This window comes from Schistocerca gregaria, chromosome 7 (genome assembly GCF_023897955.1).
Source record: "Schistocerca gregaria isolate iqSchGreg1 chromosome 7, iqSchGreg1.2, whole genome shotgun sequence".
In the NCBI taxonomy this organism is placed as follows: domain Eukaryota; kingdom Metazoa; phylum Arthropoda; class Insecta; order Orthoptera; family Acrididae; genus Schistocerca; species Schistocerca gregaria.
The window spans coordinates 133,787,329-133,810,098 of record NC_064926.1 but is presented as its reverse complement, the minus strand read 5'-3'; the positions used below and the strand labels follow the sequence as shown (position 1 = coordinate 133,810,098).

At 46.2% G+C, this 22,770-nt stretch overlaps 1 protein-coding gene across 1 annotated transcript in view; it reads left to right on the top strand.

Annotated features, from left to right (window-relative positions):
* The window catches only part of LOC126281178 (tumor necrosis factor alpha-induced protein 8-like protein), an 860,942-nt gene that overhangs the window by 325,723 nt on the left and 512,449 nt on the right, over window positions 1-22,770 (top strand). Inside the window, exon 2 of the mRNA XM_049979869.1 lies at window positions 11,375-11,582. The gene's annotated coding sequence lies outside the window, so the exon portion shown is untranslated. The remainder of the gene's footprint in view (window positions 1-11,374; window positions 11,583-22,770) is intronic.

The window sequence follows — 22,770 nt, the reverse complement described above, 5'->3', positions numbered from 1 at the left end:
ATTATTGTTGGACGGGGAGGAATGTATTGCTCGGGAGATCTGTTTGTGGACAAGGTCTGCAGGATAGTTATTGGTGTAATTGTTGAGGGATTCATCACTGGAGCAGATACGTTTGCCACGAATACCTAGGCTGTAGGGAAGGGAGCGTTTGATGTGGAATGGATGGCAGCTATCAAAGTGAAGGTACTGTTGTTTGTTGGTGGGTTTGATATGGACAGAGGTGTGGATGTGAGCTTCAACAAGATGAAGGTCAACATCCAGGAAGGTGGCTTTGGTTTTGGAGAAGGACCAGGTGAAATTCAGATTCGAAAAGGAGTTGAGGTTATGGAGGAAATTAAGGAGTGTTTCTTCACCATGAGTCCAGACCACAAAGATGTCATCTATAAACCTATACCAGGCCAGGGGAAGCAGCTGTTGGGTCTTCAGGAAAGCCTCCTCCATGCGGCCCATGAAGAGGTTGGCATAGGATGGAGCCATCCTGGTTCCCATGGCAGTTCCCCTGATTTGTTTGTAGGTCTGGCCTTCAAAAGTGAAGTAATTATGGGTGAGGATGAAGTTGGTAAGTGTGATAAGGAATGAGGTTTTTGGAAGATCTTCGGGTGGGCGTTGGGAGAGGTAGTGCTCAAGGGCAGAGAGACCATGGGTGTGTGGGATGTTTGTGTAAAGAGATGTAGCATCTATGGTCACAAGAAAGGTTTCAGGTGGGAGAGGAGTGGGAATGGATTTGAGGCGTTCTAGGAAGTGGTTTGTGTCCTTGATGTAGGATGGGAGTCTGCAGGTGATAGGTTGGAGGTGTTGGTCTACCAGAGCTGAGATACGTTCTGTTGGGGCTTTGAAGCCTGCTACAATGGGACGGCCAGGATGGTTTTCTTTGTGGATTTTGGGTAATAGGTAGAAGGTAGGGGTACGTGGCTCAGGTGGAGTGAGTAAGTCTATGGAAGCTATTGTGAGGCCTTGTGAGGGACCTTGGATTTTTAGGATTTTCTGCAGCTCAGTCTGAATGGAGGGAATGGGATCCTGGGTAACAGCTTTGTAGGTTGAGGTGTCGGAGAGTTGACGCAGTCCTTCTGCCACATACTCCACACGGTCAAGTACCACAGTTGTGGAGCCTTTATCCGCCGGAATGATTACAATAGAGCAGTCTGTTTTCAGCTGCTTAATGGCACGGGATTCAGCTGGGGTGATGTTGGGGGTTGTCGGGATGTTCTTCAAGAAGGACTGGGAGGCAACACTGGATGTGAGGAATTCCTGAAATGTCTGCAAGGGATGGTTTTGGGGGAGGGGAGGAGGATCCCATTGAGAAGGCGGTCGGAACTGTTCTAAACGAGGTTCAACACTGGGTCTAGTATTTGGGGGCTGTGTTTGGGTGGTGAAGTGATATTTCCAGTTGAGGTTCCAGGTGAAAGAGAGGAGATCTTTAACCAGGGCAGTGTGGTTGAATTTAGGTGTGGGGCTAAAGGTTAAGCCTTTTGATAGAACAGATGTCTCTTCAGGAGAGAGGGATCTGGATGAGAGGTTTAGAACTGAATTGGAGTTGGTGATATGTGGCATTTGACTGTGGTTATAGTTGAGATTTGGTCTGTGTGGGGTATGTGCTGGGATGGGGAGATTGAGTAGGGTGGCTAGGCTAGGTTTGTTGGCTATGAGGGGGGTTTGTTGACGGTTCTGTTGTGGTTGGTGTTTGTGAGGGATAGGGAGAGGGACCCCACTTCTTAGGTGTTGCACTAGCACTGTGGATAGTTTTTTCAGGTGGTGTGTGGCATGGGACTCAAGTTTGCGGCTGGCTTCTAGGATGATGTTCCTGAGTGTGTTCTCCAAGCAAGGGTTTGAGAGGTGGAGGACTTTGAAGAGAGATAGGAGCTGTTGGGAGTGGTGGTTACATGAAGTAGTGTAGAGATTCAGGACAAGTTGGGTAAGGGCTAAGGATTGAAGGTTCTGGAAGTCCAGGAGAGATTGGTGGAAGGAGGAATTGCACCCAGAGATGGGAACTTTTAAGGTAAGTCCTTTAGGGGTAATTCCAAAGGTTAAGCAGGAACGGAGGAAAAGTATGTGGGATTGCAGTTTGGCTACGGTAAATGCATGTTTCCGGAATGAATGTAAATAATGTGGTATAGGATTAGGGTACATAGTGGGTAACTGGTGGGTAGGGAAATTAAATAACTAAAGTTAGAATAGTAATCATAAGAAGGAATAAAACACGGAAGGAAGGGCGAGAAAGAAAGAAATTGTGTTGGTAACGTTAAATACCAAAGAAAGACCACCAAACAAGAAAAATACGGAAAAAGTTGACCAGACCAAGCAAGTATGTCCAGATCAGGGGAAAAAGAACACACGCTGCTCAAAAACAGAGATAGCGAGTAGCGAAAAAAAGATCGCGCGTGACGCAAAAAAGATCGCGCGTGCCGTAAAAAAGATCGTGCGTGCGCAAAAAAGATCGCGCGTGCCGCAAAAAGGTTCGTGCGTGCCGCAAAAAGGTTCGCGGGTGGCGCAGAAATGTTCCAAAAAATGTTTCCTGTGGCAGAGAAAGATAGGCAATGGCACAAAAATATCACCAGCAACACGAAATCGACGGAATTGGATGATACTGATAGGTGTGGAAGAGATTGTTGGCAGTGATTGTTGGCTGGAAAACAGCGAATAACGAACGTTAAAACTATGGAATGTTAAATAATGGAATGTTAAATAAATAAATCAATAAATAGAAAAAGAGAAGTGGACTATAAACCGAACAAGACATTCCCTCCATTCAGACTGAGCTGCAGAAAATCCTAAAAATCCAAGGTCCCTCACAAGGCCTCACAATAGCTTCCATAGACTTACTCACTCCACCTGAGCCACGTACCCCTACCTTCTACCTATTACCCAAAATCCACAAAGAAAACCATCCTGGCCGTCCCATTGTAGCAGGCTTCAAAGCCCCAACAGAACGTATCTCAGCTCTGGTAGACCAACACCTCCAACCTATCACCTGCAGACTCCCATCCTACATCAAGGACACAAACCACTTCCTAGAACGCCTCAAATCCATTCCCACTCCTCTCCCACCTGAAACCTTTCTTGTGACCATAGATGCTACATCTCTTTACACAAACATCCCACACACCCATGGTCTCTCTGCCCTTGAGCACTACCTCTCCCAACGCCCACCCGAAGATCTTCCAAAAACCTCATTCCTTATCACACTTACCAACTTCATCCTCACCCATAATTACTTCACTTTTGAAGGCTAGACCTACAAACAAATCAGGGGAACTGCCATGGGAACCAGGATGGCTCCATCCTATGCCAACCTCTTCATGGGCCGCATGGAGGAGGCTTTCCTGAAGACCCAACAGCTGCTTCCCCTGGCCTGGTATAGGTTTATAGATGACATCTTTGTGGTCTGGACTCATGGTGAAGAAACACTCCTTAATTTCCTCCATAACCTCAACTCCTTTTCGAATCTGAATTTCACCTGGTCCTTCTCCAAAACCAAAGCCACCTTCCTGGATGTTGACCTTCATCTTGTTGAAGCTCACATCCACACCTCTGTCCATATCAAACCCACCAACAAACAACAGTACCTTCACTTTGATAGCTGCCATCCATTCCACATCAAACGCTCCCTTCCCTACAGCCTAGGTATTCGTGGCAAACGTATCTGCTCCAGTGATGAATCCCTCAACAATTACACCAATAACTATCCTGCAGACCTTGTCCACAAACAGATCTCCCGAGCAATACATTCCTCCCCGTCCAACAATAATATTCCTACCCTCAGACCACACAGAAGCATCCCCCTTGTCACCCAATATTATCCTGGCCTCGAATACATCAATAAATTACTCCGCCAGGGATATGACTTTCTCAAGTCAACCCCTGAAATGAGATCATCCCTTGACAAAATTCTCCCCACACCACCCAGAGTTGCCTTTCGTCGTCCCCCTAACCTCCGTAACATCCTTGTTAAACCCTGCAATATTCCCAGACTACCTTCTCTGCCCAGCGGTTCCTACCCCTGTAACCGACCCCGCTGCAAAACCTGCCCCATGCATCCCCCCACAACCACCTACTCCAGCCCCGCTACTAGGAAAACATACACAATTCAAGACAGGGCCACGTGTGAGACTACACATGTCATTTATCAGCTGACATGCCTGCACTGCACAGCCTTTTACATTGGTATGACAACAACTAAACTGGCTGAGCGTATGAACGGACACAGACGAACTGTCCGCCTAGGAGATGTCCAATACCCAGTAGCGGAGCATGCCCTCCAGCATAATTCTAGGGACCTAGGAACCTGCTACACTGTATGTGCCATTTGGCTTCTCCCACCCAACACCAGTCCCTCTGAACTGCGGAGATGGGAACTTGCACTCCAGCACATCCTTTCATCCCGCCATCCCCCTAGACTGAACCTACGTTAAACAACCTCACTCCCATTTACTTTTCAGTCTTCTCCTCTTTCCCTTTCCTCTTTAGCCATTCATGCATCCTTCCATCCTACATCTTTATACTATACACCTCTTTACTTCTGTATGCATCCTCTTTGGTTTGAAGCTGGCACAGTACCTGCAGTAGAATATCTTTGGCTTCCCTCAGACAACCATGCCTCCATCCTTGCTACCTTCCCTGTTTTCCTTTCCCTGTTGCTTCATAACCTGGGTTGTGAGTAACTAAATCCACTTTCCCTTCTTCCCTTTCTTTCCCCTCTCTCCTCCCTGATGAAGGAACATTTATTCCGAAAGCTAGGAACTTAAATTTTCGGTTGTTTTTTGTGTTTCTATCGGCTGTACTGAGCTGAGGTAAGTACTGGCCAGCCCCTCTATCTCTTTGTTAGTAATTGTTTCACATCTTTATATGAGATTTTCCATTAATTAGTTATATATATATATATATATATATATATATATATATATATATATATATATATATATATATATATATATATTTTCTGTACAAATTAGAGGTAGTGAGTTATACACGTGATGCCAGAAGTTGCTCATGTTCTTCGAATTACGCATCCGGTCATGAATTACTTCCAGAGTAACGTTCGCCTGTGCAGTATGTAATGTTTCAAAGGCTGCTTCTGATGGTCGTTAGCGACCAAGACGGAAACGGGAGAGGCGGGGCGGTGAGTGGCAGTGATGGGTTGCTGGCTGGCGAACCCGAGCGCCGCGGGACGGCCCGGGGACGGCTCGGTAACGACGTGTCGGCCCTATGGAGGCTTCAGTCCTCAGCCTTTCAAGCAGCAATGTTTTCTCCTAAATTTTGTGTGCTTGTTGCTGTATTCCATATTCTCTGAAGTCCCGATGCTATTGGTTTTAAAGGCGCCAACTATATCACTAACTGCGTGTACGGTCCGAATTCCCTGCTGTCACAACGATCGATCTCCTCCAAGGACTTACCACGAAGTCCTGATACACTCGAGGCAAAATTCTGTACCGCTTGACGTGAATCATGGTAAACATGTGCTGTGGCCCTCTCCACCAGACATCACGGCGCCTAGAGTATCAGCAACCAAACTGACAGCCAGCAGCCGTGGGTTGCCCGCTCGCAGGCACACCGAAGCACTACACAACCGACAGCCAATATTGATGAACGGCCACAACAGCAACAACAATAACAATACAGCAAAGACACCAGCGGCCACCAGGGGCCACTACCGGCCCACATAAACATAAGGAAGAGGTCGCTGCAGATCCCGGAACTATTTTCACACGTCAAACCACGTGATGGGAAATAGTTCCGAGGTACTCATTCGCCGAAGCGCTATAAAGGACGGCGCTCGGCTGCACATCGACAGGTCCCACGACTCGCACACGCTCAGTGAACATTCGCCGGAGATCATCGCCATCAGTGTCTCGTGTGTGTGCCTTCGTTTGTGTTTAGTGTTTTTTTTCCGTCGTCATGCCACCACTGTGCCGTCGCCGTCATCCATGTTATGTGTGCCGTGTCAGATAGTGTTAGTGATATTTCTCGTCCAGCGTGTACGGCTCCATGTTTTTTTGTTTTTTAGTGTCTATATTTTTAGCTCGCCGTTTTGGTTGTAGTCTCTGTGCCTCCTATATATAATACTTATTGTCCAACTCAAGGCTGAAGAGCGGCGTACTCTGCTGCTCACAGCCCGCCTTTGTATAAGGTGATCAAAATAATAGTAAAGAAGAATAAAAAACTGCACATCGGCACTTCATCGACCGCCGGCAGACGTGGATAGCTGCCGCCCCGGCAGCCCAGCTTGGATCTTCTCGCTGATCTCTGGATTAGGCTTGGTATATCGGAGAAGTCTTTGGCGGAGACTAGGAGGAACTTATTTCTGTTGTTTTCTATATTATTCTTGTATGTAGTTGTGATTCGAAGACGGATCACTATTTTGTGTTGGTGTTATACTTGGGGACTTTGTTTTGGTTAATTTAACAGTCCAAAAAATTCTTTTCGGACTATGATCGTTAGTTACTTCTGCTTACGCAGACATATCATAATGTTTCCTGGTGACCAGGAGAATTAAAGTTGAACTAAATAAGCCGTCGGTCACAATTTTTAGTCTTTTTGACCAGGTTTCAACACTTCTCTGAGTGCCTTCATCAGAAATTAAATATTTAAAGTGGCCTATAACATAAGTACAAATTTATGGGAAAAGAGATTTTTTTATATAAATGTGAAAGCACAGACTAACAATAAAGAGACAGTACTTACGTGTCACGTATAAAATAAATATCAAGCCAGAAAGGCTTTAGTCACAAAAATTTTAAAACTAATACATGAAAGGCGAGACACTGTGGGCCGCTCATACCTATAAAGCCTCAGGCAGCAACAGACTGAGCCGTCCGCGTTAGCAAGTTCGGGCAGGTGAACATTACACCAAGAGTGCCATCTAGTAGTCGTAAATATAAGTAGGCTACTTAACATTCAAAATATAGACAGCTGAATGATAAAATGAACAATATTTAGTTCGTGAACTAACAGGCAAAGTTTTATTTGACAACAGCAGACATGGTAACTTTTTTCTTTCTGTAAAAGCTTAGAAATACAGTTTCAACTGATTAACAGTACACAATAAGCAGTACTTTCACGTCACGTATAAAATAAATATTAATCTAAAAAGCTTTAGTCACAGATTTAAAGTAGAATACGCGGAAAGCAAGCCACTATGTGCTGCTCGCATGTGTCGAGCTACAGGTAGCATCAGACTGATGCAGACTTCAGAGCTGGGACATCAACAAATGTTAGCGTGCGAACCATTCAACGAAACATCATCAATGCGGACTTTCGGAGCCGAAGCCCCACACGTGTACCACCGGTGACTACACGAAACAAAGCTTTTCGCCTCGCCTGGGCCCGTCAACACCGATAATGGACTGTAGATGAAGGAAAATATGTTGTATGGCTGGACGAGTAGTTTCAAATTGTATCGATCGAATGGACGTCTATGGTTATGGAGACAACCTCACGACTGCATGGACCTGTATGTCAGCGGAGACTGTTCAGGCTGGTGGAGGCTCTGTAACGATGTGGGAGGCGTGCATTTGGAGTGATTTTGCGACCACAGATACGTCTAGATACGACTCTGACAGGTGACACGTACATATGCATTCTATCTGATTACCTGCATCCATCAATGTCCATTGTACATTCCGACGGACTTGGGAATTTTCATTAGGACAATGCAACACCCTACGCTTCCCGAACTGCTACAGAGTGGCTCCAGGAACACTCTCCTGAGTTTAAATACCTCCGCTGGCCACCAAACTCTCCAGAAATGAACATTACTGAACATATCTGGCCGGCCGCGGTGGTCTAGCGGTTCTAGGCGCTCAGTCCGGTAACCGCGCGACTGCTACGGTCGCAGGTTCGAGTCCTGCCTCGGGCATGGGTCCTTAGATTAGTTAGGTTTAAGTAGTTCTAAGTTCTAGGGGACTGATGACCTGAGATGTTAAGTCCCATAGTGCTCAGAGCCATTTTAAGCATATCTGGGATGCCTTGCAACGTGCTGTTCAGAAGAGATCGCCACCCCGTCGTACTCTTACGGACTTATGGTCAGCCCCGCATGGTTTCAATTCCCTGCAGCACTACTTCAGACACTACTCGAATCAATGCCACGTCGTGTTGCGGCACTTCTGCATGCTCGCGGGGGCCTTAAATTGTGTGTGTGAATTCCTAAGGGACCAAACTGCTGAGGTCATCTGTCCCTAGACTTACACACTATTTAAACTAACTTATGCTAAGAACAACACACACACCTATGCCCGAGGGGCACTCGAGCCACTGGCAGAAGGGGCCGCGCAATCCGTGACATGGCGCCTTAAACCACGCGGCCAAACTGTGCGGCGCGCAGGTTGGCTCTTCAGTGTAATTCGAGCATTTCCTATGTATGGTTGCCAAGAGTCGCAATATTTGACCTTGGAATTGGAAAGGCCGAAGGTGACTGCTCTATCCATTTACGGGGTGGCAGGTGATAATCCTATGGTCACTTTGTTTAATTATAATAGGCACTGTGCTTGCTTTACACGTACCTTCGCCGTTTCCAAGAACCGGAAAACTATTTCTGCGGTCAGCCAGGAAGCAATGAAGAACATACTGACCATAATTTCCAACCTACAGCTCCACATCACTCTTTGTGCTCACTGGAAGCTAATGTCCCTACTTGCTACTTAAGCGGCTGGATCAGGAACTATGGTTATATACAGGGTGTTACAAAAAGGTACGGCCAGACTCTCAGGAAGCATTCCTCACACACAAAGAAATAAAATATGTTATGTGGACATGTGTCCGGAAACGCTTATTTTCCGTGTTAGAGCTCATTTTATTATTGCTCTTCAAATCACATTAATTATGTAATGGAAACACACAGCAACAGAACGTACCAGCGTGACTTCAAACACTTTGTTGCAGGAAATGTTCAAAATGTCCCCCGTTAGCGAGGATACATGCATCCACCCTCTGTCGCATGGAATCCCTGATGCGCTGATGCAGCCGTGGAGAATGGCGTATTGTATCACAGCCGTCCACAATACGAGCACGAAGATTCTCTACATTTGGTACCGGGGTTGCCTAGACAAGAGCTTTCAAATGCCCCCATAAATTAAAGTCAAGAGGGTTGGGGTCAGGAGAGCGTGGAGGCCATGGAATTGGTCCACCTCTACCAATCCATCGGTTACCGAATCTGTTGTTGAGAAGCGTACGGACACTTCGACTGAAATGTGCTGGAACTCCATCGTGCATGAACCCCATGTTGTGTCGTACTTGTAAAGGCACATGTTCTAGCAGCACAGGTAGATTATCCCGTATGAAAATCATGGCGGTGAATCGAGGAAGTACAGTACATACTGACGAATCTAAATTGAGCTCTAACATGGAAATTAAGCGTTTCCGGACACATGCCCACATAATATATTTTCTTTATTTGTGTGTGAGGAATAATTTCCTGAAAGTTGGCCGTACCTTTTTGTAACACCCTGTATAAAAGTTTTGAGATTTTTACTGGTTGATGTATCCAGTAAAAGTGCACACCCACAAAATATAACGCTTAATTGTAACTAATAGCCTTCTCGGAAAAAGCACTATTAACATTTCAGAGGCTACATCTGCGGGAAGTTCCAAGTAAAGTGCCCTATCGCCCTTCTGATCACCAAAAAACTACTCGCCTAAAAAATGTAAAATAATCTCGCCACATGCCGCACAGTCTCGTCAACGTTACGGACGGCACAGTTACTTACGTGAAATCTAAGCAATCAAGGACGGTGCACACTCCTCGCGAGTTCCCTTCCTACTTTGACGGGAAACCCTTTTTGTAGCTACCCGGCTCTGACTTCGTCCAAGACAGCGCATGCGGGCGTTTGACTGACGCCGACATCAAGGTGCGAAGTGTCTCCTGCAGGTGCCTCTCTGACCGTATTCACACTACTGGCCATTAAAATTGCCACACCACGAAGATGACGTGCTACAGACGGGAAACTTAACCCACAGGAACAAGACGCTGTGATATGCAAATGATTAGCTTCTCAGGGCATTCACACAAGGTTGGCGCCGGTGGCGCTCACATCAGGAAAGTTTCCAACCCACTTCTCATTCGCAAACTGCAGTTGACCGGCGTTGCCTGGTGAAACGTTGTTGTGATGCCTCGTGCAAGGAGGAGAAATGCGTACCATCACGTTTCCGACTTTCATGTAGGTCGGATTGTATCGCGAGTGCGGTTTATCGTATCGGGACATTGCTGCTCGCGTTAGTCGAGAGCCAGTGACTGTTAGCAGGATAATACGGAACACCGTGCTGGATCCCAACTGCCTCGTATCACTTGCAGTCGAAATGACAGGCATCTTATCCGCATGGCTGTAAAGGATCGTGCAGCCACGTCTCGATTCTTGAGTCAACAGATGGAGACGTTTGCAAGACGACAAACATCTGCACAAACAATTCGACGAATTTTGCAGCAGCATGGACTATCAGCTCGGAGACCACGGCTGCGGTTACCCATGACGCAGCATCACCAACAGGAGCACCTGCGATTGTGAACTCAACGACGAATCTGGGTGCACGAATGGCAAAACGTAATTTTTTTCGGATGAATCCAGGTTCTGTTTACAGTATCATGATGGCCGCATCCGTGTTTGGTGACATCGCGGTGAATGCACATTGGAAACGTGTATTCGCCATCACCATATTGGCGTATCACCCGGCGTGATGGTATGGGGTACCATTGGTTACACGTCTCGGTCACCTATTGTTCGCAATGAACGGCACTTTGAACACTGGACGTTCCATTTCAGATGTGTTACGACCCGTGGCTCTACCCTTCAGTCGATGCTTGTGAAACCCTACATTTCAGCTGGATAATGCACGGCCGCATGTTGCAGGTCCTGTACGGCCCTTCTGGATACAGAAAATGTTCGACTGCTGCCCTGGCCAGCACATTCTCCAGTTCTCTCACCAATTGAAAACGTCTGGTCAATGGTGGCCGAGCAACTGGCTCGTCACAACACGCCAGTCACTACTCTTGATGAACTGTGGTATCGTGTTGTAGCTGCATGGACAGCTTTACCTGGTCACTCCATCCAAGCTCTGTTTCACTCAATGCCCAGACGTATCAAGGCCGTTATTACGACCAGAGGTGGTTGTTCTGGGTACTGATTTCTCAGGATCTATGCACCCAAATTGCGTGAAAATGTAATCACATGTCAGTTCTAGTATAATATATTTGTCCAATGGATACCCGTTTATCATCTGCATTTCTTCTTGGTGTAGCAATTTTAATGGCCAGTAGTGTAGTTTGAGATCCCGTAGTCACTGGAACGCCTTTGCTTCTATTACCGTCTGCTTACAGCTGCGTCAATTTTCTACGTCAGTTAAACGGAAAGAGTCGAGCGTTGACAGCGTGTGTCTTTGTGATTGGCAGGCAGTGCAGGAAGTGTCCGGCGCCCACAGCCCAGCGAGTCGCGAGCCCGCAACAGCCGCCGCCACCGCCAGAGTGAGGGCCTTGACCCTGTGGGATGGCCACCTGTTGAGGGGCGCCAGACCAGACAGCCGCAGCCCTCGCCACCTCCCAGCCGGCGCCTGCGCCTGCGCGGGGATCCGCCGCCCGCACCTTTCGCTACGTTCCGCAGGTAACCGGCCACTGACGGCCGCCCGACACTGGCAAACTGCCAGCACGCGTCTAGATCCTTGTGCTTTTACAATATGCGTGCCATTTTAGCTTCGACTACCCTCTGCGTCCTCTAGTTTGGGACTGTATCCCCACATAATGTGGAATGTAAACTCGGGCACTCATTGGTTCTCCACGATTGCAGTATAGTTCAACAAGCCACGAGCAGTGAACACAGTAGACCAGTGAAACTTCCTGGCAGATTAAAACTGTGTGCCGGACCGAGACTCGAACTCGGGACCTTCGCCTTTCACGGGCAAGTGCTCTGCTCCCGCGAAAGACAAAGGTCCCGAGTTCGGGTCTCGGTCCGGCACATAGTTTTAATCTGCCAGGAAGTTTCATATCAGCGCACACTCCGCTGCAGAGTGAAAATCTCATACTGTACACCAGTGTTTCACAAAGTGCGATGCGAAAACCTCTGGGAGTCTGCGGCATCCAGCCAGGAAGTCAGCGACGCCTAAAATTTGAAACTAGTTTTCAGTTACTGAAAAGAAAGCAATTAGAAATTATTCCTACGTTTGTAAATTTAAATGTTTTACTGTTTTACTAAATTTTTAGCCCTGCAGCCTGTCAACCCTTATATAGGACTACCTCAAGTGCGAGGAACTCCTTCTTTCTTTGGGCATTTATCCAAAAGCCGTTGTACATTAACGGCACAACGCCTCGGAATTTCGTAGATTTCATCTCCAAGTGGAGGAAAGCTACCACCACTTCCAGCAATTGCAGTTAAAAAAAGTAAATGTTAGTCATTCCTATGCTCAAAAGTATCATGCTTCCCCCCCCCCCCTCCCCTCCCCCCTTCCAACCTGGGATTTCTAAAAAAATCAATGAGCAACTCCTCCCAAGACATGTTCCTAGATCCGCCATTGTGAGTAGCTCTTGACTCAAATTCGACGCGGTTAATGTAAAATTGTCTTGGAAGATAGATCGCAACAACCGGATAAAAATACAGACATAAACAGGAAAGCAGATCTATTGGTTTTCAGCCGTACTGAGTGTAAAGAGACAACTTACAAGGAGCCTTTGTTCCGAACGGATACTCTTCGAAGAAAAAGTGTTTTGTGCGCTTAATGAGTTCATGATACACGAATATTACGTGGAATAAATGTTCAGCTACCAGTAGGGACGGAGCACGTGCTTTTGGATTTTCGAAGACAGCCATCAGAAATAAGTCATCATTGCTTCATACACAGAGAAGCTTTAGCAGCGACAAAAACACGCTCGAGGGTTTGAAATGCATTCTGGATGAAGTAAATCATGTTATCTAAATTTCCGTCTTTTCGCAGTTTTAAGTGAAGAAATTGATAGTGAACACACTTAGCTTTTCTTATAAAGAGGCAAAACCTTATGTCGTTTCTGTGAGCTGCGTGATCAAATGCGCTTGTTTGTTTAGGACAAGCAACATTCTTTTTCAAGCGAAAAATTGTGTGACTTCGGCTGGTTGCGTAAAGCGGCCTATTCGGTTGATATTTTCTACTTTCTCAACGACTTTGACACAGACGTGCAAGGAAGTAATGTTATAATATCTTCCAGGTTGAAAATAAAGTTGAAGCTACAATTAAGAAGCTGCAGCTGTCGCCAGTACGAGCGCAAAACAATATCTATTCATCATTCCCAATGATCAAGGACTTCATTGATTCTGCAGGTGGAAAACTCTCTACTGAAATGCACAAAACACTTGTAGGACAGTTGAGTGCATTAGCTGCAAGTTTCCGAGAATATTTCACTGTTCCACAACCTGGTATTTGTTGGACTTAGAATCCTTTGACTACTATAGAACTCAATGATGAGATGGTGACATGAGCGCAATTTTGATATCAAATTGATATGCAAATTAATTAAACTGATCAATTACTTAGCCCATGTTCAGCCCTACATTGGATGAAGTCATGTGCTTTCGTCAGCCTACATGTGGGTGCCAGTCCTGTCCTCTCTCCCCACCCTTCCCCCTTCCACACCTACCCTATTGACAAGAATTTCAAAAATGATGGTAATTTCCAATTTTGTGCAGGAATTTCATTGAAACTTTCCTGATAGATTAAAACTGTGTGCCGGACCTAGACTCAAACTCGGGACCTTTGCCTTTCGCGGGCAAGTACTCTACCAACTGAAGTACCCAATCACGACTCACGCCCCGTCCCCACAGCTTTACTTCCGCCAGTACCTCGTCTTCTACCTTCCAAACTTTACAGAAGCTTCGTTGCAGAGTGAAAAATCTCATTCAGGAATTTCATTGTCCCAGGGCTGTGCTCACGTCCCATCCCACCCCCATCCAGGAATTGGCAGGAAATTAAGAATGGCGGTGCCCTTTCTGGGACTTGAACACCGGTCCTCCTGGAAGGAAGTGCGCGGTTCCTAACGAAATAATACCACCGGAGGCGCATGAAATTGACAATAGCCAATAGGAACGCAGCATCTGATCACGTCGGGGATATAAGATGGGTCCAGCAGCTCTGCAGCCTCAGTTTGCAGTCAGTCAGTCAGCGTGAAGCTCCAGTCGAGATAGTCGAGCGACGCTCAGCTGCAGCAGCAGCAGAATAGGAACAAGTCGCAGAAGACTAAGCACCTGCTGCTTTTTTTTTTGGTTATCCGTCTACTGACTGGTTTGATGCGGCCCGCCACGAATTCCTTTCCTGTGCTAACCTCTTCATCTCAGAGTAGCACTTGCAACCTACGTCCTCACTTATTTGCTTGACGTATTCCAATTTCTGTCTTCCTCTACAGTTTTTGCCCTCTACAGCTCCCTCTAGTACCATGGAAGTCATTCCCTCATGTCTTAGCAGATGTCCTATCATCCTGTCCCTTCTCCTTATCAGTGTTTTCCACATATTCCTTTCCTCTCCGATTCTGCGTAGAACCTCCTCATTCCTTACCTTATCAGTCCACCTAATTTTCAACATTCGTCTATAGCACGACATCTCAAATGCTTCGATTCTCTTCTGTTCCGGTTTTCCCACAGTCCATGTTTCACTACCATACAATGCTGTACTCCAGACGTACATCCTCAGAAATTTCTTCCTCAAATTAAGGCCGGTATTTGATATTAGTAGACTTCTCTTGGCCAGAAATGCCTTTTTTGCCATAGCGAGTCTGCTTTTGATGTCCTCCTTGCTCCGTCCGTCATTGGTTATTTTACTGCCTAGGTAGCAGAATTCCTTAACTTCATTGACTTCGTGACCATCAATCCTGATGTTAAGTTTCTCGCTGTTCTCATTTCTACTACTTCTCATTACGTTCAGCTTTCTCCGATTTACTCTCAAACCATACTGTGCACTCATTAGACTGTTCATTCAGTTCAGCAGATCATTTAATTGTTCTTCACTTTCACTCAGGATAGCAATGTCATTAGCGAATCGTATCACTGATATCCTTTCACCTTGTATTTTAATTCCACTCCTGAACCTTTCTTTTATTACCATCATTGCTTCCTCGATGTACAAATTGAAGAGTAGGGGCGAAAGGCTACAGCCTTGTCTTACTCCCTTCTTAATACAAGCACTTCGTTCTTGATCGTCCACTCTTATTATTCCCTCTTGGTTGTTGTACATATTCTATATGACCCGTCTCTCCCTATAGCTTACCCCAACTTTTTTCAGAATCTCGAACAGCTTGCACCATTTTATATTGTCGAACGCTTTTTCCAAATCCTATGAACGTGTCTTGATTTTTCTTTAACCTGGCTTCCATTATTAGCCGTAACGTCAGAATTGCCTCTTTCGTACCTTTACTTTTCCTAAAGCCGAACTGATCGTCACCTAGCGCATTCTCAATTTTCTTAATGTCTGTTTATTGCCGTGTAAGGAAGATGAACTCTTTGCGCTTCTGTCAATGCTTGTGACGGTTTTTCTTCTTTGCTCATCACCCGTCCAGGCTCTCAGTTTGATGGAGCAGGACAATGAGCTGTTATTGTCGGTTGAGGACACCCAGCAAGCCCCTCACTGTGTGAAGTGCACCCGGAGTTCTAATCAGCATGACGCATGTCGGTACTGGACCCCATCATACAAGCCATCACAGAATATTCCAGTGATATCGCATGGACAAAGTGAGGATGTGGTGTATGAGAAGATACCAGTTAAGCCCCGTGCACCACTACTATTCACTACAGTGTATAATATTTACGTATTATAGTGTGTAATATTTACATATTAGTATAGGAGCAACAACAGACAGAGACTGACGTGTTGTGACAGAGATCTAGACTGCAGCCAAAAGAGTCAAAGTGCGGCTTACAGAGGGGTCTGGGATGAACTGTGTCGTTCCAAAGCTAACTTCAAGCAGCAGTTGACCGCCGAGTATCATCCGAGCCGTCCTCCTCCAGACTTTTATTGTGCTGATCTAACTCTATCACCACAGTGTACAATGACTCGGCACTCCATGAGAAATCAGGTAAGACATCCATTTTTCTACAACACTTCAACGTTGAAAACTTTTTCGGTCTATCCATTGTGGTGAAAAGACTGAACATTGGTTGCCTTGTGTTAAGGCCGTGCGTAAAGACATTGCAGAGTATCTAAGTATGTACAGTGTGCATGAATAGACTTCTAACAATGGGTTAATATAGTGCCAGCGATAACTAATGTACAGGCAAAAATTTTGAGAGAATACATCCTGAATTCTGTTCTTACAAGAAGGCTTTATTTGCTATTTTCTGTACTGGATTTAAGGTAAAGAAAAAGCCAGTTGATGTAGATCATCCTGGGTATGGTTATTGAATAAAAACATATACAACCATGAATGTTACAATTGAAAGAAAATCAGCCCTCGGTCTCTATTTTCAACAAATTAACCTAATTTCGACACTGCTAGGAGTGTCTTCCTGAGAATTTAAAACAAAGAATGGTCTATACGCTATAATATGGTCACAGAATTACTACTAAAAATTCTGTGACCATGTTTTAGGCCGGCTGGTGTGACCGAGCGGTTCTAGGAACTATAGTCTGGAACCTGTCGCGTACTGACGAACCGATTCCACAGACCGAACGTTAATAAAAATGAGGCCAGTGGATGTTCGTGATAATAGACTTATAGATACAGTATACAATCGTACGAAAATGTAAGACGGGCACAAACAATTTAATGTATGTATGCATGTTTGTGTGTATTTCAAAACACAAGAGATCTTTAGAGAAGTCATACATGCCAAACTGGTCAACCCGAGATATTCACTGTTTCCAAAGTGCAGAGAACGAATCCTAGAACCTACCTCCTAAAGGACAGCAGTCGTACTGAAACTGCAGGATGCTTTTACAGAGAAAAGTTATATCACTAAAGAGCTGGATCAACGCTGGAGATTTGCTATATGGAAGGGTAAGCAGACCACAACCACCTCAGTAGCATAACATGCGTGATAGGAAACGCATTAGAGGAGGAATTCTCGGCAAACTACCAGTCGAATTACACATTCCTGGATATAACTACCGTGGACCTCGAAAAAAACTTCGATGACGAATGACACGCAGTGATTAGGGAATAAATCTACCCAACGAAGCGTGTATCATACACGATACTGCAAGCACGACAAATACAGATCTTCACACCGCCGATCTAATTTTAGCTGATGAAGCAAATGCAATACGTGTGAGGAGGGATGTTGGTATAATCCAACGCATTGCATAATTTGCAGTTGAAAAAACCATACGTGGTAAAGTGAATTTGGGCTTGGATGTGAAGGTCAGCAAAGTTACGAGCGCTGAACGTAGGGCGCTAAGGAAGAAAATGACTAACAAAGGGTGCATGAAAAACTGTATCGCGACAGCACTGTATGCAGCTAAAAGCGCCCTGAAGCAGCAAGGAGCGAGAAAAAAGATCAACTAAACCATCCAGTGTTCTATCTAAGACGTTGGATGAAATTATTCCCTTCATATCCTGTCCTAGCCGATCTCTCAGCCGTGGGTTCACTGGCTGGAGGTGTTGCGGCTATTGCCAGGACAGTCAAGTACGCACACAACTCTCAGGGCCAACTGCAAGAGGCACGAAGACATAACTCCTGCATGATGGGGGGCAGGAGTCATCGGAAAGCGACATACTTGAAACCATACAAGAAAGGACTAGGTCTCTTCATAAACAAAAAATAAAGCCCCTTAGCAGTCCTACCAGACAGGGCGCTTACAAATAAAGATCTGCTTCAGTTTTTTAAGAAGAAATTCGTGATTTCGAGGTATGTTTACGCGGGACACATTACCGAAGACTATGTGAAAATCAGGAAAATGCGCAATTGTGAAACTGGATGTAGTAGGAGGACGTGGAACTCACTGTGTAGCGTTTGTTAAAAAAAGAAATACAAATAGTATCTCTTATTTCAATTCATTCGGCGACCTACAACCCCCAGAAGAATTACAACGGTACTTCACAGGCAGAAGACATATGTTCTACAATATTCGACTCTATCAAGACTTGTGGTGATCTATGCATCATGTTCCTTCTGACATTTACGAATGATATATAAGGATGGGTATTAAGCATCCATTCACCAGTTAATGTTTAGATGCAATGTCTGAATTTAAAAGAACCATCGTCTTGATTACGTCCTAATTATTTCTCACCAATTGATTTATGCATTGGAGTATCGCTCTAATTCAACTGGAGACATGCAACACCGTCCCAAATACCACAGACGCTAACTATAAACTACATCTGGAAATTAATGGTTGTAAGGACTGTGTGAGAACTCTCCATTACACTGAAAACAATATAGTCAACACTATTCTTTGCATTGTGTAAGCACTCAGATATCGATAGCAACAATCTGAGGGAGAAACATGGGAGATCGATTCTAAGCTTTGTTGTGACTGTCTGCGAGAGTGGAAGTAGTGTCAATAATGGCTGAGTGTAGATTAACGAATTATTTAAGTTCAAAGTTACATTAACATTTAGTAAGCACAGTATATTATTTAGACGTGGAGAATAATTATTATTATTCGGAGGATAACCGGCAAGCAAAACATGGTATTATCGCAAATTCGGGCTAAGAATCACGAACCTAACCGTGCAACTGCTTTTGCGTTATGCTTGCGAATCTTACCTTGAGTTCCATCTTCAAGCGTAGTTAAGCCATCTGTACCTCTCCTGGCTATGTAACTGAATCCGCTCGCCTGGTGCAAGTCTTTCGATTTGACGCTACTTCGACGACTGGCGCGTCGATGGGAATGAAATGATGGTGATTAGGACAACACAACACACAGTCCCTGTGCGGAGAAAATCTCCGACCCAGCCGGGAATCGAACCCGGGCCCTTAGGATTGACAGTCCGTCGCGCTGACCACCTCCTCCTTTTTTTTTTCGTGTGACTAGGGCCTCCCGTCTGATAGACCGTTCGCCGGGTGCAAGTCTTTCGATTTGACACTACTTCGGCGACTTGCGTGTCGACGAGGATGAAATGATGATGATTAGGACAACATAACACCCAGTCCCTGAACGGAGAAAATCTCCGACCCAGCCGGGAATCGAACCCGGGCCCTTAGGATTGACATTCTGTCGCGCTGACAACTTTTTTTTTTTTTGCAATAACAAACATAAACTGCTTCTAGCAAATTTTTTTTAATATATAGGACGATGACTTCATAAAATAACATTTTTCTGGGAAACGTAAATAAGTGGACTTTCCACTTTTTTTTACGTAAGTGTGAAAAAAAATCCTGTTTCTGTCAGGACAAAACAACAACGGTCTATGTTCCTCTTTCAGGCGCCTACCTCGCTAATCCCGTCATACCTCGGGTACGTCTTCACGTGTGTTTGTGGATCCTCTCCACTGTCCTGGTCCTTTCTTGTTCTGCTACTTATAGACAATAATTACATTCTCCTACCCGGGACACCCCAACTGGGTTGGGGATCAAGCAAGGCACTCCCTGAAAAAATTGCGTAGTATGTTCGATATCTCGGATGTCTCATAAGCTGTGAGTGATGTTCCTGTAATAAGGCCCAGAAGTCAAGCACATTCTTACTGCCGTCTCGGAAAAGATAACGCACAGTCAACCCTCGAATCCAAGTCACTGCGTTTGTCTTTGTTCGGGGATAATATGCCCTATCTGGGAGAAGTAATGTGCGTGGTTTTACTGTTAGCGGCCCCACCCGAAGGAGGAAGGCGATAATTTTTTTGACCAAACACCTTACGCCCGCCGAAGGACCGCATATCAGGCGATGCTCCTCTGTGTCTATAACATTGCACTGCGGACACAGTGGCTCGTCCGCCATATGAATTGTATGCAACCTGGAACGAGTCACGTATTTCCCATTTACCACATGATACCACAGTGCGCGCGTTCCCGTATCAAGGTGTGGGTGGTGCACTGTACGCCATACCACTGACCACGTTACCGTTGGTTGGCGGCGCTCTACGGCATTATTCGGCCGTCGTCGAGTCAAGATGTGATATATATCACGTGCCGTTGCCGTCCTGGTAGTCGGTAGTTCCATACGTACATAACTGTGTGCCCTTCAGACATGTCTGGTGTCGTGTCCACATCTTTATCATTGTGGTTACATAAATAGCCACTGCTAGGTCGCGTACGTGGACTAGTCCAAGACCTCCACGACTACGAGGAAGGGTGAGGGTTTCGTATCCTACCTTAAAAAGCAGACCCGTGGTCACAAAATATCCTAGTGCCGCCAGGATTCGGCGGGCCAGCACCACCGGTATAGGAAGAACTTGTGCCAGGTGGGGGATGCGAGAGGCTAGATAAGTGTTGGCAAAGGTGACCCGTTGTATCATATCCAGTGCCCTTAACCTGTGACTTCGGACACTCGCACGAATTGTTTTGCAGAAGATGTCTGTAACTCAGTGCCGCCGTGCGTCGAACGTCTGTAGTGAAGATAATTCCTAGGCATTTCATCTTGTTGATCGGCTGTAATGGTGCTACACTTCCTGTCGGGAGTCCTCTCCCGATGTTCATCGCTCCCGACTTTGCCATGTTCAGACGACTTCCCGTAGCCATACAATACAAATTAATCCAATGCAAGGAGGTTCTTGCCTCGTCGCCTGACCGTGCTAAAAACACTAGATCATCTGCGTATGTTCGGCATATAAACTTGTTGTGCCTTATCGTCATTCCTTGGAGTCGATTCCGGAGCCCGCAGAGCAGCGGCTCGACAGCGATGGCATACAATATCGTTGACAGCGGGCACCCTTGTCTGACCGATCGTGAGATGGTGATGGGCCCCACCAAGCGTCCATTGATGAGCACTTTGGATGCGGCTCCATGGATTAGTCTCATAACGACGGTGACAAAAGTTTCCGGAAACTTCATTTTTGTCATCACGTCCGTGAGATAGGCATGACTCAGCCTGTCAAATGCGCGATCGAAGTCTATCGATACCAATACACCCCGGAGACATGTTGATGCCAGTGCGATAACATCGCGGTAGTCACTGAGTGCCGTTTGTATATTGCTGTCTCCTCCTAGCTGGGTTTGGTCTAGTGAAATCACTTGGCGTATTACGCGTTTAAAGCGTGCTCCAAGTATCCTGGCGTAGATCTTGTAGTCGCAATTAAGAAGGGTCAGTGGCCGGTAGGCCTGTATCCCTGTGCCGCCAGATGGTTTGTGGATGAGGATGATCATTCCTTCCACGAAGGCGGGTGGAAGAGGCACGTTGGGAGACATCAATTCGCAGTACATGGCAGTCCATCGTGAAATCATGAGATCTTTAAATGTACGATAGAACCCTAACGGAAACCCGTCGGGCCCCGGCGATTTGTGCGACGCTCCCTTATCAATCGCTTCCATTACGTCGTCAACTGTGATTTCACCTGTTAACTCCAGGTTGGCCGACTCGTCGAGACACACGGAGAGCGTTCGTCGGATCTCATGAAAGGCTGGCTGATCGTGTTCCGCTTCTTCATAGAGATGACCGTAGTGTTCCACGAAAACGTTGGCAATATCTTTTTGCGTTGTCATGCGGCGACCATCTGGCAGTACGACCGTCTGTATTAAGGTTCTGCGGCTACGTTGTTTTTCTCTGATGACGTGATACATCGACGGTGATTCTCCAAGGACTCGTTCAAAGGCCCTTGCACGGATTGCGACTCCCTCCAGACGGCGGCGCGTTATGGAAATTATTTTGGCCTGTGCTCGTTTTATACCGGCTCGACGCTCCTGTGAAGGTGCTTGTACGGAAAGTTTGCGGAGCATCGTGAAATAAAATTCCGTCGTGTGTCGCCTCCACATCATCTGCTCTCTTCCGTATGCAATTAACGCTCGGCCGAATGCAGGCTTAACGCATTCCAGCCACCACTGCAACGTCGTCGGATATGTCGGGAGGCGTCGTTCACATACGTGCCAAGTGTCTTCGACTATGCGTCTGCACTCAGGTTCCCTGAGGTGTGCTGTATTCAGTTTCCAAACACTGAGACTGCTCCAAACTTGTTGACGATTCAGGGAGACCGTGCAAATATATGCTATGTGATCTGAAAAGGCGACAGGCCACAATTCCGCATCGAGGATCGCAGGTTCGAGACGACGTGTTACGTAAATGCGATCGAGACGACTTGCAGAGTGACTCGTGACGTAGGTGTATCCACGTCTGTCGCCATGTATCTTCTCCAATGTATCAATGAGATTCATGTCCTGTATGAGTTGTCGCAGCTCCGGGCATGAAGTATAACGTGGGTGTTGATCTTTTGGTGCGAGCACGCAGTTGAAGTCGCCTCCAAATAAGACATGTTCATACAGACCTAAGAATAGTGTTGCAATCTCCTCTGCGTAAAATCGGGATCGGTCGCGCCGTCTGTCGGACCCCGACGCTGCGTAAATGTTAACGACCCGTACTCCCAGCACTGTGAGAGCCAGTCCTCCCGCTGACGGCAGGTACACCACGTCCTCGGCAACTATGCCGCTACGTAGAAGTATCGCTGTTCCGCTGCCGCCGTCGGTAGTAGGTGTAATGTACGTATCGTACTCATAGAGGTCGGGGAAGCTCTCAACACATACTTCCTGCAGCAGAACGATGTCGACGTCTGACGCATGTAACATGTCTCGTAATAACTGCAATTTTACAGGCGCCCTGATCGTATTAATATTAATAGAGGCTGTTCGATATGCCTGCCGCTGTTCCTCAGTGCGTAAAGCGCACATGAACGCTTATGTTAATTTGTGTGCTGCTGCCCGGTGACCTGCTGTCTGTGCGTCAATCTGCATCTTCTGCGCGGTTAACATCCGG